A 15,370-nucleotide genomic window follows, 5' to 3' on the forward strand; every position below is an offset into this window, starting at 1 on the left:
GGGTTAGGGTTAGGGAACGGCAAGGCTTAGGGCACAGGTGAGGGTACGGAAACGTGGGAGGGTCAGGCTACATGCTGACGCACGGGTCAGTGCCAGCGTACGGGCCAGGAGTAGGGTACGGCGTAAGGTAAGGTGTAGGGCTGGTGGTTTGTTTCCATTCCAGGCTAGGGTTAGGGTTAGGGAACGGCAAGGCTTAGGGCACAGGGGAGGGTACGGAAACGTGGGAGGGTCGGGCTACGTGCTGACGCACGGGTCAGTGCCAGCGTACGGGACAGGAGTCGGCAACGGCGTAGGATAAAGTGTAGGGCTGGTGGTGGGTTTCCTTTCCGGGCTAGGGTTAGGGTTAGGGAACGGCAAGGCTTAGGGCACAGGTGAGGGTACGGAAACGTGGGAGGGTTAGGCTACATGCTGACGCACGGGTCAGTGCCAGCATACGGGCCAGGAGTAGGCAACGAAGTAAGGTAAGGTGTAGGGCTGGTGGTTGGTTTCCGTTCCAGGCTAGGGTTAGGGTTAGGGAACGGCAAGGCTTAGGGCACAGGGGAGGGTACGGAAACGTGGGAGAGTCGGGCTACCTGCTGACGCACGTGTCAGTGCCAGCGTACGGGACAGGAGTCGGCAACGGCGTAGGATAAAGTGAAGGGCTTGTGGTGGATTTGCGTTTCGGGCTAGGGTTAGGGTTAGGGAACGGCAAGGCTTAGGGCACAGGGGAGGGTACGGAAACGTGGGAGGGTCGGGCTACCTGCTGACGCACGTGTCAGTGCCAGCGTACGGGACAGGAGTCGGCAACGGCGTAGGATAAAGTGAAGGGCTTGTGGTGGATTTGCGTTTCGGGCTAGGGTTAGGGTTAGGGAACGGCAAGGCTTAGGGCACAGGTGAGGGTACGGAAACGTGGGAGGGTCAGGCTATGTGCTGACGCACGGGTCAGTGCCAGCGTACGGGCCAGGAGTAGGAAACGGCGTAAGGTAAGTTGTAGGGCTGGTGGTTGGTTTCCGTTCCAGGCTAGGGTTAGGGTTAGGGAACGGCAAGGCTTAGGGCACAGGTGAGGGTACGGAAACGTGGGAGGGTCAGGCTACGTGCTGAAGCACGGTTCAGTGCCAGCGTACGGGCCAGGAGTAGGCAACGGCGTAGGATAAAGTGTAGGGCTGGTGGTGGATTTCTGTTCCAGGCTAGGGTTAGGGTTAGGGAACGGCAAGGCTTAGGGCACAGGTGAGTGTACGGAAACGTGGGAGGGTCGGGCTACGTGCTGACGCACGGGTCAGTGCCAGCGTACGGGCCAGGAGTAGGCAACGGCGTAGGGTAAGGTGTAGGGCTGGTGGTGGGTTTCCGTTCCGGGCTAGGGTTAGGGTTAGGGAACGGCAAGGCTTAGGGCACAGGTGAGGGTACGGAAACGTGGGAGGGTCAGGCTACATGCTGACGCACGGGTCAGTGCCAGCATACGGGCCAGGAGTAGGCAACGGCGTAAGGTAAGGTGTAGGGCTTGTGGTTGGTTTCCGTTCCAGGCTAGGGTTAGGGTTAGGGAACGGCAAGTCTTAGGGCACAGGGGAGGGTAAGGAAACGTGGGAGGGTCGGGCTACGTGCTGACCCACGGGTCAGTGCCAGCGTACGGGACAGGAGTCGGCAACGGCGTAGGATAAAGTGTAGGGCTGGTGGTGGATTTGCGTTCGGGGCTAGGGTTAGGGTTAGGGAACGGCAAGGCTTAGGGCACCCGTGAGGGTACGGTAACGTGGGAGGGTCAGGCTATGTGCTGACGCATTGGTCATTGCCAGCGTACGGGTCAGGAGTAGGGTACGGCGAAAGGTAAGGTGTAGGGCTGGTGGTGGGTTTCTATTCCGAGCTAGGGTTAGGGATAGGGAACGGCAAGGCTTAGGGCACAGGTGAGGGGACGGAAACGTGGGAGGGTCGGGCTACGTGCTGACGCACGGGTCAGTGCCAGCGTACGGGCCAGGAGTAGGCAACGGCGTAGGATAAAGTGTAGGGCTGGTGGTGGATTTGCGTTCTGGGCTAGAGTTAGGGTTAGGGAACGGCAAGGCTTAGGGCACAGGTCAGGGTACGGAAACGCGGGAGGGTAAGGCTACGTGCTGATGCACAGGTCAGTGCCAGAGTACAGGCCAGGAGTAGGCAACGGCGTAGCGTAAGGTGTAGGGCTGGTGGTGGGTTTCCGTTCCGGGCTAGGGTTAGGGTTAGGGAACGGCAAGGCTTAGGGCACAGGTGAGGGTACGGAAACGTGGGAGGGTCAGGCTACGTGCTGACGCACAGGTCAGTGCCAGCGTACGGGCCAGGAGTAGGTAACGGCGTAAGGTAAGGTGTAGGGCTGGTGGTTGGTTTCCGTTCCAGGCTAGGGTTAGGGTTAGGGAACGGCAAGTCTTAGGGCACAGGTGAGGGTACAGAAACGTGGGAGGGTCGGGCTACGTGCTGACGCATGGGTCAGTGCCAGCGTACGGGCCAGGAGTAGGCAAAGGTGTAGGATGAAGTGTAGGGCTGGTGGTGGATTTGCGTTCTGGACTAGGATTAGGGTTTGGGAACGGCAAGGCTTAGGGCACAGGTGAGGGTACGGAAACGTGGGAGGGTCAGGCTACGTGCTGACGCACGGGTCAGTGCCTGCGTACGGGCCAGGAGTAGGGTACGGCATAAGGTAAGGTGTAGGGCTGGTGGTGGGTTTCCGTTCCGGGCTAGGGTTAGGGTTAGGGAACGGCAAGGCTTAGGGCACAGGTGAGGGTACGGAAACGTGGGAGGGTCAGGCTACGTGCTGACGCATGGTTCAGTGCCAGCGTACGGGCCAGGAATAGGGTACGAAGTAAGGTAAGGTGTAGGGCTGGTGGTAGGTTTCCGTTCCGCGCTAGGGTTAGGGTTAGGGAACGGCAAGGCTTAGGGCACAGGTGAGGGTACGGAAACGTGGGAGGGTCAGGCTACATGTTGACGCACGGGTCAGTGCCAGCGTACGGGCCAGGAGTAGGGTACGGCGTAAGGTAAGGTGTAGGGCTGGTGGTTTGTTTCCATTCCAGGCTAGGGTTAGGGTTAGGGAACGGCAAGGCTTAGGGCACAGGGGAGGGTACGGAAACGTGGGAGGGTCGGGCTACGTGCTGACGCACGGGTCAGTGCCAGCGTACGGGACAGGAGTCGGCAACGGCGTAGGATAAAGTGTAGGGCTGGTGGTGGGTTTCCTTTCCGGGCTAGGGTTAGGGTTAGGGAACGGCAAGGCTTAGGGCACAGGTGAGGGTACGGAAACGTGGGAGGGTTAGGCTACATGCTGACGCACGGGCCAGTGCCAGCATACGGGCCAGGAGTAGGCAACGAAGTAAGGTAAGGTGTAGGGCTGGTGGTTGGTTTCCGTTCCAGGCTAGGGTTAGGGTTAGGGAACGGCAAGGCTTAGGGCACAGGGGAGGGTACGGAAACGTGGGAGGGTCGGGCTACCTGCTGACGCACGTGTCAGTGCCAGCGTACGGGACAGGAGTCGGCAACGGCGTAGGATAAAGTGAAGGGCTTGTGGTGGATTTGCGTTTCGGGCTAGGGTTAGGGTTAGGGAACGGCAAGGCTTAGGGCACAGGGGAGGGTACGGAAACGTGGGAGGGTCGGGCTACCTGCTGACGCACGTGTCAGTGCCAGCGTACGGGACAGGAGTCGGCAACGGCGTAGGATAAAGTGAAGGGCTTGTGGTGGATTTGCGTTTCGGGCTAGGGTTAGGGTTAGGGAACGGCAAGGCTTAGGGCACAGGTGAGGGTACGGAAACGTGGGAGGGTCAGGCTATGTGCTGACGCATTGGTCATTGCCAGCATACGGGTCAGGACTAGGGTACGGCGTAAGGTAAGGTGTAGGGCTGGTGGTTGGTTTCCGTTCCAGGCTAGGGTTAGGGTTAGGGAACGGCAAGGCTTAGGGCACAGGTGAGGGTACGGAAACGTGGGAGGGTCAGGCTACGTGCTGAAGCACGGTTCAGTGCCAGCGTACGGGCCAGGAGTAGGCAACGGCGTAGGATAAAGTGTAGGGCTGGTGGTGGATTTCTGTTCCAGGCTAGGGTTAGGGTTAGGGAACGGCAAGGCTTAGGGCACAGGTGAGTGTAAGGAAACGTGGGAGGGTCGGGCTACGTGCTGACGCACGGGTCAGTGCCAGCGTACGGGCCAGGAGTAGGCAACGGCGTAGGGTAAGGTGTAGGGCTGGTGGTGGGTTTCCGTTCCGGGCTAGGGTTAGGGTTAGGGAACGGCAAGGCTTAGGGCACAGGTGAGGGTACGGAAACGTGGGAGGGTCAGGCTACATGCTGACGCACGGGTCAGTGCCAGCATACGGGCCAGGAGTAGGCAACGGCGTAAGGTAAGGTGTAGGGCTTGTGGTTGGTTTCCGTTCCAGCCTAGGGTTAGTGTTAGGGAACGGCAAGTCTTAGGGCACAGGGGAGGGTAAGGAAACGTGGGAGGGTCGGGCTACGTGCTGACCCACGGGTCAGTGCCAGCGTACGGGACAGGAGTCGGCAACGGCGTAGGATAAAGTGTAGGGCTGGTGGTGGATTTGCGTTCGGGGCTAGGGTTAGGGTTAGGGAACGGCAAGGCTTAGGGCACCCGTGAGGGTACGGTAACGTGGGAGGGTCAGGCTATGTGCTGACGCATTGGTCATTGCCAGCGTACGGGTCAGGAGTAGGGTACGGCGAAAGGTAAGGTGTAGGGCTGGTGGTGGGTTTCTATTCCGGGCTAGGGTTAGGGATAGGGAACGGCAAGGCTTAGGGCACAGGTGAGGGGACGGAAACGTGGGAGGGTCGGGCTACGTGCTGACGCACGGGTCAGTGCCAGCGTACGGGCCAGGAGTAGGCAACGGCGTAGGATAAAGTGTAGGGCTGGTGGTGGATTTGCGTTCTGGGCTAGAGTTAGGGTTAGGGAACGGCAAGGCTTAGGGCACAGGTCAGGGTACGGAAACGCGGGAGGGTAAGGCTACGTGCTGATGCACGGGTCAGTGCCAGAGTACAGGCCAGGAGTAGGCAACGGCGTAGCGTAAGGTGTAGGGCTGGTGGTGGGTTTCCGTTCCGGGCTAGGGTTAGGGTTAGGGAACGGCAAGGCTTAGGGCACAGGTGAGGGTACGGAAACGTGGGAGGGTCAGGCTACGTGCTGACGCACGGGTCAGTGCCAGCGTACGGGCCAGGAGTAGGTAACGGCGTAAGGTAAGGTGTAGGGCTGGTGGTTGGTTTCCGTTCCAGGCTAGGGTTAGGGTTAGGGAACGGCAAGGCTTAGGGCACAGGTGAGGGTACGGAAACGTGGGAGGGTCGGGCTACGTGCTGACGCATGGGTCAGTGCCAGCGTACGGGCCAGGAGTAGGCAAAGGCGTAGGATGAAGTGTAGGGCTGGTGGTGGATTTGCGTTCTGGACTAGGATTAGGGTTTGGGAACGGCAAGGCTTAGGGCACAGGTGAGGGTACGGAAACGTGGGAGGGTCAGGCTACGTGCTGACGCACGGGTCAGTGCCTGCGTACGGGCCAGGAGTAGGGTACGGCATAAGGTAAGGTGTAGGGCTGGTGGTGGGTTTCCGTTCCGGGCTAGGGTTAGGGTTAGGGAACGGCAAGGCTTAGGGCACAGGTGAGGGTACGGAAACGTGGGAGGGTCAGGCTACGTGCTGACGCATGGTTCAGTGCCAGCGTACGGGCCAGGAATAGGGTACGAAGTAAGGTAAGGTGTAGGGCTGGTGGTAGGTTTCCGTTCCGCGCTAGGGTTAGGGTTAGGGAACGGCAAGGCTTAGGGCACAGGTGAGGGTACGGAAACGTGGGAGGGTCAGGCTACATGCTGACGCACGGGTCAGTGCCAGCGTACGGGCCAGGAGTAGGGTACGGCGTAAGGTAAGGTGTAGGGCTGGTGGTTTGTTTCCATTCCAGGCTAGGGTTAGGATTAGGGAACGGCAAGGCTTAGGGCACAGGGGAGGGTACGGAAACGTGGGAGGGTCGGGCTACGTGCTGACGCACGGGTCAGTGCCAGCGTACGGGACAGGAGTCGGCAACGGCGTAGGACAAAGTTTAGGGCTGGTGGTGGGTTTCCTTTCCGGGCTAGGGTTAGGGTTAGGGAACGGCAAGGCTTAGGGCACAGGTGAGGGTACGGAAACGTGGGAGGGTTAGGCTACATGCTGACGCACGGGTCAGTGCCAGCATACGGGCCAGGAGTAGGCAACGAAGTAAGGTAAGGTGTAGGGCTGGTGGTTGGTTTCCGTTCCAGGCTAGGGTTAGGGTTAGGGAACGGCAAGGCTTAGGGCACAGGGGAGGGTACGGAAACGTGGGAGGGTCGGGCTACCTGCTGACGCACGTGTCAGTGCCAGCGTACGGGACAGGAGTCGGCAACGGCGTAGGATAAAGTGAAGGGCTTGTGGTGGATTTGCGTTTCGGGCTAGGGTTAGGGTTAGGGAACGGCAAGGCTTAGGGCACAGGGGAGGGTACGGAAACGTGGGAGGGTCGGGCTACCTGCTGACGCACGTGTCAGTGCCAGCGTACGGGACAGGAGTCGGCAACGGCGTAGGATAAAGTGAAGGGCTTGTGGTGGATTTGCGTTTCGGGCTAGGGTTAGGGTTAGGGAACGGCAAGGCTTAGGGCACAGGTGAGGGTACGGAAACGTGGGAGGGTCAGGCTATGTGCTGACGCATTGGTCATTGCCAGCATACGGGTCAGGACTAGGGTACGGCGTAAGGTAAGGTGTAGGGCTGGTGGTTGGTTTCCGTTCCAGGCTAGGGTTAGGGTTAGGGAACGGCAAGGCTTAGGGCACAGGTGAGGGTACGGAAACGTGGGAAGGTCAGGCTATGTGCTGACGCACGGGTCAGTGCCAGCGTACGGGCCAGGAGTAGGAAACGGCGTAAGGTAAGTTGTAGGGCTGGTGGTTGGTTTCCGTTCCAGGCTAGGGTTAGGGTTAGGGAACGGCAAGGCTTAGGGCACAGGTGAGGGTACGGAAACGTGGGAGGGTCAGGCTACGTGCTGAAGCACGGTTCAGTGCCAGCGTACGGGCCAGGAGTAGGCAACGGCGTAGGATAAAGTGTAGGGCTGGTGGTGGATTTCTGTTCCAGGCTAGGGTTAGGGTTAGGGAACGGCAAGGCTTAGGGCACAGGTGAGTGTACGGAAACGTGGGAGGGTCGGGCTACGTGCTGACGCACGGGTCAGTGCCAGCGTACGGGCCAGGAGTAGGCAACGGCGTAGGGTAAGGTGTAGGGCTGGTGGTGGGTTTCCGTTCCGGGCTAGGGTTAGGGTTAGGGAACGGCAAGGCTTAGGGCACAGGTGAGGGTACGGAAACGTGGGATGGTCAGGCTACATGCTGACGCACGGGTCAGTGCCAGCATACGGGCCAGGAGTAGGCAACGGCGTAAGGTAAGGTGTAGGGCTTGTGGTTGGTTTCCGTTCCAGGCTAGGGTTAGGGTTAGGGAACGGCAAGTCTTAGGGCACAGGGGAGGGTAAGGAAACGTGGGAGGGTCGGGCTACGTGCTGACCCACGGGTCAGTGCCAGCGTACGGGACAGGAGTCGGCAACGGCGTAGGATAAAGTGTAGGGCTGGTGGTGGATTTGCGTTCGGGGCTAGGGTTAGGGTTAGGGAACGGCAAGGCTTAGGGCACCCGTGAGGGTACGGTAACGTGGGAGGGTCAGGCTATGTGCTGACGCATTGGTCATTGCCAGCGTACGGGTCAGGAGTAGGGTACGGCGAAAGGTAAGGTGTAGGGCTGGTGGTGGGTTTCTATTCCGGGCTAGGGTTAGGGATAGGGAACGGCAAGGCTTAGGGCACAGGTGAGCGGACGGAAACGTGGGAGGGTCGGGCTACGTGCTGACGCACGGGTCAGTGCCAGCGTACGGGCCAGGAGTAGGCAACGGCGTAGGATAAAGTGTAGGGCTGGTGGTGGATTTGCGTTCTGGGCTAGAGTTAGGGTTAGGGAACGGCAAGGCTTAGGGCACAGGTCAGGGTACGGAAACGCGGGAGGGTAAGGCTACGTGCTGATGCACGGGTCAGTGCCAGAGTACAGGCCAGGAGTAGGCAACGGCGTAGCGTAAGGTGTAGGGCTGGTGGTGGGTTTCCGTTCCGGGCTAGGGTTAGGTTTAGGGAACGGCAAGGCTTAGGGCACAGGTGAGGGTACGGAAACGTGGGAGGGTCAGGCTACGTGCTGACGCACGGGTCAGTGCCAGCGTACGGGCCAGGAGTAGGTAACGGCGTAAGGTAAGGTGTAGGGCTGGTGGTTGGTTTCCGTTCCAGGCTAGGGTTAGGGTTAGGGAACGGCAAGGCTTAGGGCACAGGTGAGGGTACGGAAACGTGGGAGGGTCGGGCTACGTGCTGACGCATGGGTCAGTGCCAGCGTACGGGCCAGGAGTAGGCAAAGGCGTAGGATGAAGTGTAGGGCTGGTGGTGGATTTGCGTTCTGGACTAGGATTAGGGTTTGGGAACGGCAAGGCTTAGGGCACAGGTGAGGGTACGGAAACGTGGGAGGGTCAGGCTACGTGCTGACGCACGGGTCAGTGCCTGCGTACGGGCCAGGAGTAGGGTACGGCATAAGGTAAGGTGTAGGGCTGGTGGTGGGTTTCCGTTCCGGGCTAGGGTTAGGGTTAGGGAACGGCAAGGCTTAGGGCACAGGTGAGGGTACGGAAACGTGGGAGGGTCAGGCTACGTGCTGACGCATGGTTCAGTGCCAGCGTACGGGCCAGGAATAGGGTACGAAGTAAGGTAAGGTGTAGGGCTGGTGGTAGGTTTCCGTTCCGCGCTAGGGTTAGGGTTAGGGAACGGCAAGGCTTAGGGCACAGGTGAGGGTACGGAAACGTGGGAGGGTCAGGCTACATGCTGACGCACGGGTCAGTGCCAGCGTACGGGCCAGGAGTAGGGTACGGCGTAAGGTAAGGTGTAGGGCTGGTGGTTTGTTTCCATTCCAGGCTAGGGTTAGGGTTAGGGAACGGCAAGGCTTAGGGCACAGGGGAGGGTACGGAAACGTGGGAGGGTCGGGCTACGTGCTGACGCACGGGTCAGTGCCAGCGTACGGGACAGGAGTCGGCAACGGCGTAGGATAAAGGGTAGGGCTGGTGGTGGGTTTCCTTTCCGGGCTAGGGTTAGGGTTAGGGAACGGCAAGGCTTAGGGCACAGGTGAGGGTACGGAAACGTGGGAGGGTTAGGCTACATGCTGACGCACGGGTCAGTGCCAGCATACGGGCCAGGAGTAGGCAACGAAGTAAGGTAAGGTGTAGGGCTGGTGGTTGGTTTCCGTTCCAGGCTAGGGTTAGGGTTAGGGAACGGCAAGGCTTAGGGCACAGGGGAGGGTACGGAAACGTGGGAGGGTCGGGCTACCTGCTGACGCACGTGTCAGTGCCAGCGTACGGGACAGGAGTCGGCAACGGCGTAGGATAAAGTGAAGGGCTTGTGGTGGATTTGCGTTTCGGGCTAGGGTTAGGGTTAGGGAACGGCAAGGCTTAGGGCACAGGGGAGGGTACGGAAACGTGGGAGGGTCGGGCTATGTGCTGACGCATTGGTCATTGCCAGCATACGGGTCAGGACTAGGGTACGGCGTAAGGTAAGGTGTAGGGCTGGTGGTTGGTTTCCGTTCCAGGCTAGGGTTAGGGTTAGGGAACGGCAAGGCTTAGGGCACAGGTGAGGGTACGGAAACGTGGGAAGGTCAGGCTATGTGCTGACGCACGGGTCAGTGCCAGCGTACGGGCCAGGAGTAGGAAACGGCGTAAGGTAAGTTGTAGGGCTGGTGGTTGGTTTCCGTTCCAGGCTAGGGTTAGGGTTAGGGAACGGCAAGGCTTAGGGCACAGGTGAGGGTACGGAAACGTGGGAGGGTCAGGCTACGTGCTGAAGCACGGTTCAATGCCAGCGTACGGGCCAGGAGTAGGCAACGGCGTAGGATAAAGTGTAGGGCTGGTGGTGGATTTCTGTTCCAGGCTAGGGTTAGGGTTAGGGAACGGCAAGGCTTAGGGCACAGGTGAGTGTACGGAAACGTGGGAGGGTCGGGCTACGTGCTGACGCACGGGTCAGTGGCAGCGTACGGGCCAGGAGTAGGCAACGGCGTAGGGTAAGGTGTAGGGCTGGTGGTGGGTTTCCGTTCTGGGCTAGGGTTAGGGTTAGGGAACGGCAAGGCTTAGGGCACAGGTGAGGGTACGGAAACGTGTGAGGGTCAGGCTACATGCTGATGCACGGGTCAGTGCCAGCATACGGGCCAGGAGTAGGCAACGGCGTAAGGTAAGGTGTAGGGCTTGTGGTTGGTTTCCGTTCCAGGCTAGGGTTAGGGTTAGGGAACGGCAAGTCTTAGGGCACAGGGGAGGGTAAGGAAACGTGGGAGGGTCGGGCTACGTGCTGACCCACGGGTCAGTGCCAGCGTACGGGACAGGAGTCGGCAACGGCGTAGGATAAAGTGTAGGGCTGGTGGTGGATTTGCGTTCGGGGCTAGGGTTAGGGTTAGGGAACGGCAAGGCTTAGGGCACCCGTGAGGGTACGGTAACGTGGGAGGTTCAGGCTATGTGCTGACGCATTGGTCATTGCCAGCGTACGGGTCAGGAGTAGGGTACGGCGAAAGGTAAGGTGTAGGGCTGGTGGTGGGTTTCTATTCCGGGCTAGGGTTAGGGATAGGGAACGGCAAGGCTTAGGGCACAGGTGAGGGGACGGAAACGTGGGAGGGTCGGGCTACGTGCTGACGCACGGGTCAGTGCCAGCGTACGGGCCAGGAGTAGGCAACGGCGTAGGATAAAGTGTAGGGCTGGTGGTGGATTTGCGTTCTGGGCTAGAGTTAGGGTTAGGGAACGGCAAGGCTTAGGGCACAGGTCAGGGTACGGAAACGCGGGAGGGTAAGGCTACGTGCTGATGCACGGGTCAGTGCCAGAGTACAGGCCAGGAGTAGGCAACGGCGTAGCGTAAGGTGTAGGGCTGGTGGTGGGTTTCCGTTCCGGGCTAGGGTTAGGGTTAGGGAACGGCAAGGCTTAGGGCACAGGTGAGGGTACGGAAACGTGGGAGGGTCAGGCTACGTGCTGACGCACGGGTCAGTGCCAGCGTACGGGCCAGGAGTAGGTAACGGCGTAAGGTAAGGTGTAGGGCTGGTGGTTGGTTTCCGTTCCAGGCTAGGGTTAGGGTTAGGGAACGGCAAGGCTTAGGGCACAGGTGAGGGTACGGAAACGTGGGAGGGTCGGGCTACGTGCTGACGCATGGGTCAGTGCCAGCGTACGGGCCAGGAGTAGGCAAAGGCGTAGGATGAAGTGTAGGGCTGGTGGTGGATTTGCGTTCTGGACTAGGATTAGGGTTTGGGAACGGCAAGGCTTAGGGCACAGGTGAGGGTACGGAAACGTGGGAGGGTCAGGCTACGTGCTGACGCACGGGTCAGTGCCTGCGTACGGGCCAGGAGTAGGGTACGGCATAAGGTAAGGTGTAGGGCTGGTGGTGGGTTTCCGTTCCGGGCTAGGGTTAGGGTTAGGGAACGGCAAGGCTTAGGGCACAGGTGAGGGTACGGAAACGTGGGAGGGTCAGGCTACGTGCTGACGCATGGTTCAGTGCCAGCGTACGGGCCAGGAATAGGGTACGAAGTAAGGTAAGGTGTAGGGCTGGTGGTAGGTTTCCGTTCCGCGCTAGGGTTAGGGTTAGGGAACGGCAAGGCTTAGGGCACAGGTGAGGGTACGGAAACGTGGGAGGGTCAGGCTACATGCTGACGCACGGGTCAGTGCCAGCGTACGGGCCAGGAGTAGGGTACGGCGTAAGGTAAGGTGTAGGGCTGGTGGTTTGTTTCCATTCCAGGCTAGGGTTAGGGTTAGGGAACGGCAAGGCTTAGGGCACAGGGGAGGGTACGGAAACGTGGGAGGGTCGGGCTACGTGCTGACGCACGGGTCAGTGCCAGCGTACGGGACAGGAGTCGGCAACGGCGTAGGATAAAGTGTAGGGCTGGTGGTGGGTTTCCTTTCCGGGCTAGGGTTAGGGTTAGGGAACGGCAAGGCTTAGGGCACAGGTGAGGGTACGGAAACGTGGGAGGGTTAGGCTACATGCTGACGCACGGGTCAGTGCCAGCATACGGGCCAGGAGTAGGCAACGAAGTAAGGTAAGGTGTAGGGCTGGTGGTTGGTTTCCGTTCCAGGCTAGGGTTAGGGTTAGGGAACGGCAAGGCTTAGGGCACAGGGGAGGGTACGGAAACGTGGGAGGGTCGGGCTACCTGCTGACGCACGTGTCAGTGCCAGCGTACGGGACAGGAGTCGGCAACGGCGTAGGATAAAGTGAAGGGCTTGTGGTGGATTTGCGTTTCGGGCTAGGGTTAGGGTTAGGGAACGGCAAGGCTTAGGGCACAGGTGAGGGTACGGAAACGTGGGAGGGTCAGGCTATGTGCTGACGCATTGGTCATTGCCAGCATACGGGTCAGGACTAGGGTACGGCGTAAGGTAAGGTGTAGGGCTGGTGGTTGGTTTCCGTTCCAGGCTAGGGTTAGGGTTAGGGAACGGCAAGGCTTAGGGCACAGGTGAGGGTACGGAAACGTGGGAAGGTCAGGCTATGTGCAGACGCACGGGTCAGTGCCAGCGTACGGGCCAGGAGTAGGAAACGGCGTAAGGTAAGTTGTAGGGCTGGTGGTTGGTTTCCGTTCCAGGCTAGGGTTAGGGTTAGGGAACGGCAAGGCTTAGGGCACAGGTGAGGGTACGGAAACGTGGGAGGGTCAGGCTACGTGCTGAAGCACGGTTCAGTGCCAGCGTACGGGCCAGGAGTAGGCAACGGCGTAGGATAAAGTGTAGGGCTGGTGGTGGATTTCTGTTCCAGGCTAGCGTTAGGGTTAGGGAACGGCAAGGCTTAGGGCACAGGTGAGTGTACGGAAATGTGGGAGGGTCGGGCTACGTGCTGACGCACGGGTCAGTGCCAGCGTACGGGCCAGGAGTAGGCAACGGCGTAGGGTAAGGTGTAGGGCTGGTGGTGGGTTTCCGTTCCGGGCTAGGGTTAGGGTTAGGGAACGGCAAGGCTTAGGGCACAGGTGAGGGTACGGAAACGTGGGAGGGTCAGGCTACATGCTGACGCACGGGTCAGTGCCAGCATACGGGCCAGGAGTAGGCAACGGCGTAAGGTAAGGTGTAGGGCTTGTGGTTGGTTTCCGTTCCAGGCTAGGGTTAGGGTTAGGGAACGGCAAGTCTTAGGGCACAGGGGAGGGTAAGGAAACGTGGGAGGGTCGGGCTACGTGCTGACCCACGGGTCAGTGCCAGCGTACGGGACAGGAGTCGGCAACGGCGTAGGATAAAGTGTAGGGCTGGTGGTGGATTTGCGTTCGGGGCTAGGGTTAGGGTTAGGGAACGGCAAGGCTTAGGGCACCCGTGAGGGTACGGTAACGTGGGAGGGTCAGGCTATGTGCTGACGCATTGGTCATTGCCAGCGTACGGGTCAGGAGTAGGGTACGGCGAAAGGTAAGGTGTAGTGCTGGTGGTGGGTTTCTATTCCGGGCTAGGGTTAGGGATAGGGAACTGCAAGGCTTAGGGCACAGGTGAGGGGACGGAAACGTGGGAGGGTCGGGCTACGTGCTGACGCACGGGTCAGTGCCAGCGTACGGGCCAGGAGTAGGCAACGGCGTAGGATAAAGTGTAGGGCTGGTGGTGGATTTGCGTTCTGGGCTAGAGTTAGGGTTAGGGAACGGCAAGGCTTAGGGCACAGGTCAGGGTACGGAAACGCGGGAGGGTAAGGCTACGTGCTGATGCACGGGTCAGTGCCAGAGTACAGGCCAGGAGTAGGCAACGGCGTAGCGTAAGGTGTAGGGCTGGTGGTGGGTTTCCGTTCCGGGCTAGGGTTAGGGTTAGGGAACGGCAAGGCTTAGGGCACAGGTGAGGGTACGGAAACGTGGGAGGGTCAGGCTACGTGCTGACGCACGGGTCAGTGCCAGCGTACGGGCCAGGAGTAGGTAACGGCGTAAGGTAAGGTGTAGGGCTGGTGGTTGGTTTCCGTTCCAGGCTAGGGTTAGGGTTAGGGAACGGCAAGGCTTAGGGCACAGGTGAGGGTACGGAAACGTGGGAGGGTCGGGCTACGTGCTGACGCATGGGTCAGTGCCAGCGTACGGGCCAGGAGTAGGCAAAGGCGTAGGATGAAGTGTAGGGCTGGTGGTGGATTTGCGTTCTGGACTAGGATTAGGGTTTGGGAACGGCAAGGCTTAGGGCACAGGTGAGGGTACGGAAACGTGGGAGGGTCAGGCTACGTGCTGACGCACGGGTCAGTGCCTGCGTACGGGCCAGGAGTAGGGTACTGCATAAGGTAAGGTGTAGGGCTGGTGGTGGGTTTCCGTTCCGGGCTAGGGTTAGGGTTAGGGAACGGCAAGGCTTAGGGCACAGGTGAGGGTACGGAAACGTGGGAGGGTCAGGCTACGTGCTGACGCATGGTTCAGTGCCAGCGTACGGGCCAGGAATAGGGTACGAAGTAAGGTAAGGTGTAGGGCTGGTGGTAGGTTTCCGTTCCGCGCTAGGGTTAGGGTTAGGGAACGGCAAGGCTTAGGGCACAGGTGAGGGTACGGAAACGTGGGAGGGTCAGGCTACATGCTGACGCACGGGTCAGTGCCAGCGTACGGGCCAGGAGTAGGGTACGGCGTAAGGTAAGGTGTAGGGCTGGTGGTTTGTTTCCGTTCCAGGCTAGGGTTAGGGTTAGGGAACGGCAAGGCTTAGGGCTCAGGTGAGGGTACGGAAACGTGGGAAGGTCAGGCTATGTGCTGACGCACGGGTCAGTGCCAGCGTACGGGCCAGGAGTAGGAAACGGCGTAAGGTAAGTTGTAGGGCTGGTGGTTGGTTTCCGTTCCAGGCTAGGGTTAGGGTTAGGGAACGGCAAGGCTTAGGGCACAGGTGAGGGTACGGAAACGTGGGAGGGTCAGGCTACGTGCTGAAGCACGGTTCAGTGCCAGCGTACGGGCCAGGAGTAGGCAACGGCGTAGGATAAAGTGTAGGGCTGGTGGTGGATTTCTGTTCCAGGCTAGGGTTAGGGTTAGGGAACGGCAAGGCTTAGGGCACAGGTGAGTGTACGGAAACGTGGGAGGGTCGGGCTACGTGCTGACGCACGGGTCAGTGCCAGCGTACGGGCCAGGAGTAGGCAACGGCGTAGGGTAAGGTGTAGGGCTGGTGGTGGGTTTCCGTTCCAGGCTAGGGTTAGGGTTAGGGAACGGCAAGTCTTAGGGCACAGGGGAGGGTAAGGAAACGTGGGAGGGTCGGGCTACGTGCTGACCCACGGGTCAGTGCCAGCGTACGGGACAGGAGTCGGCAACGGCGTAGGATAAAGTGTAGGGCTGGTGGTGGATCTGCGTTCGGGGCTAGGGTTAGGGTTAGGGAACGGCAAGGCTTAGGGCACCCGTGAGGGTACGGTAACGTGGGAGGGTCAGGCTATGTGCTGACGCATTGGTCATTGCCAGCGTACGGGTCAGGAGTAGGGTACGGCGAAAGGTAAGGTGTAGGGCTGGTGGTGGGTTTCTATTCCGGGCTAGGGTTA

Source organism: Mesoplodon bidens (assembly GCF_964165515.1).
Source record: "Mesoplodon bidens genome assembly, chromosome: 15".
In the NCBI taxonomy this organism is placed as follows: domain Eukaryota; kingdom Metazoa; phylum Chordata; class Mammalia; order Artiodactyla; family Ziphiidae; genus Mesoplodon; species Mesoplodon bidens.